This window comes from Monodelphis domestica, chromosome 3, assembly GCF_027887165.1.
Source record: "Monodelphis domestica isolate mMonDom1 chromosome 3, mMonDom1.pri, whole genome shotgun sequence".
NCBI lineage: Eukaryota > Metazoa > Chordata > Mammalia > Didelphimorphia > Didelphidae > Monodelphis > Monodelphis domestica.
Window position 1 is genome coordinate 342,522,976 of NC_077229.1, and position 2,281 is coordinate 342,525,256.

The window sequence follows — 2,281 nt, forward strand, 5'->3', positions numbered from 1 at the left end:
CCATATTTCATTGGCATATTTCATTGACCTTGAACTCTACTAAGCTGGACAAACCTTTTTCAAACAAACTGCAACCGAAACAGCCCCTCCTCGATTTTTACTTGCAAAGAGGATTTCTGGAGCCCAGTGTTATATTTTACATTGATCCCTATGGCATTTCATCTTTTCAAGTTGAGCTCAGTCTTATAGTATCGATGAAGCAGCATTTTACATAATTGCATCACATTGTGCATTTGGAGCTAAAAGGGACCTTCTAGGTCATCGTGTCCAACTCCTTTACTTTACAGATGAGAAAACAAACTGCGAGACTGAATGTCTCCCCAAGGTTACTGGAGTAGGCAGTGACAGACCCCATATTTGAATTCTAGTCCTTTATCTGCATTCGGAGTTTTTTCTCTTGGACGAGAAGGTTTACTTTGAACAGTATCTTCCCAGATGATGTCTGGATAATTCAAAGTCTCCATCCCATCTATATTTAATCTTGTGATATTTTTGTGATGTGGATCAGATTTCACTTAACCATTTCTTCCATTGCTTTGGACAGTCTGCAGTATACTCCCACCACAATATCATCTCTATTTCACTCATTTTGTCCTCACCTACAATGTGTTCTATCACGCTTCATCCCTTCAGTTTATATTGATTAGAAAAATAAAAATTTTTTTCTAAATATTTATGTCAAAAGTTTCCTCTTGTAATGAGCACTACTGACTCCATTTAAAGAATTTTATAGGAAACCTACTACATTAGGACCTTCATGTTATTTCATCAAATTCTATTCCCAAAATAGATATCTTTTATGCACCCCATAGTTCATTCTATTTCAGGTTACTCTAGTAACCTCATTTTTACCCTGAGATCTCATCTTTTTTTTTTTACTCTGACTCTGTATATCATTCTTATCTCTACTCACACATATCCTTTTGCCTGTCAGTCTATGAATCTTTTTTGTGTCTTGTAGAAAGTTTTATTTAAAGGTGAAGGGATTAAAATAGTAAGTAGAAGAAGGTTCACTGATTGTTCTATTACAGGGTTCTGAGGGTGTAATATTAATGTCATATCTCACACAAATTAAGAATAAAAAATTTAATAAGTTATATTTGGTTTTCAGTTGCTTTAAATTAGATGAGGCACTGTGGCATGATGAAAGGAGTTTGTGGGGGGGGTCCAAGCAGCTACGTTCACATCCCCAATTCTGCTATGTGTCACCTGTGTAACTCTGGGCATGACATGTAGAATATTTGACACTTGGTTTCTTCATCTATAACATAAAAGAGTCACACCAAATGATTTTAAGTTCCCTCCCAACTTTATGTCTGTGGTCCTATGATTACATTTACATGGTTCAATTTTTTTTTTTATAACCCCTTAACTTCCATCTTAGAGTCAACACTGTGTATTGGTTCCTAGGCAGAAGAGTGGTAAGGGCTAGGCAAGGGGGGTTAAATGATTTGCCCAGGGTCACACAGCTGGGAAGTATCTGAGGCCAGATTTGAACCTAGGACCTTTCATCTCTAGGCCTGGCTCTCAATCTACTGAGCTACTCAGCTGCCTACATGGTTTGATTTTTAAAGAACATATAGTCCTTTTCTTATTTTATAGATGAAGAAATAAACTGAGAAAGACTGATTTAAAAGAAATATGCTATGTTGGCCAGGAAATGACTGAAAGAAAAAAATAAATTTATGGAAATTGTCATCTAATGATAGCTTATATATAATGCTTGCTATAAAATCTTATAATCTTTACTATAGCAATATTTTATAGTAAGAATTATATTTACTGGCATGATTTGGGTATTTAGTTTTTATTCTAAGGCATTAATAACCCTAAGATACAGTGGAGAGGAAAAATTGAGGAAATAAAGGCTTAAGGCTGGGCTATATGGTCAGGTAGAGTATATACTAAGAAAGATCTCTATTTGCTTGGGAAAAAGGTGGCAAAATCAAAGGCTTTATAGGTCCTGACTATTATTTCTTAAATTCAAAATCATGCCCAAAAAGTTTTTTATTTTCCTGAATTAGATGGATGATTTAGAGTTGTCAGCCTATATCTACCTAAATAAATGATCACTTTTAGACTGCATTAGCATAAAACCAGAAATTTTAATAGCAAATATGACTATGGGACTTGGTTCTTAAAATGTGGACTATTTCATTAACTCAATCATTCAATATACATTTATGGAGTGTTTATCATGTTCCAGCATTTTACAAAGAAGATATAAAGGCAAATAATTCATAGTTCCTGTCCTAAAGGAGCTTTTATTCTATAGCCCATT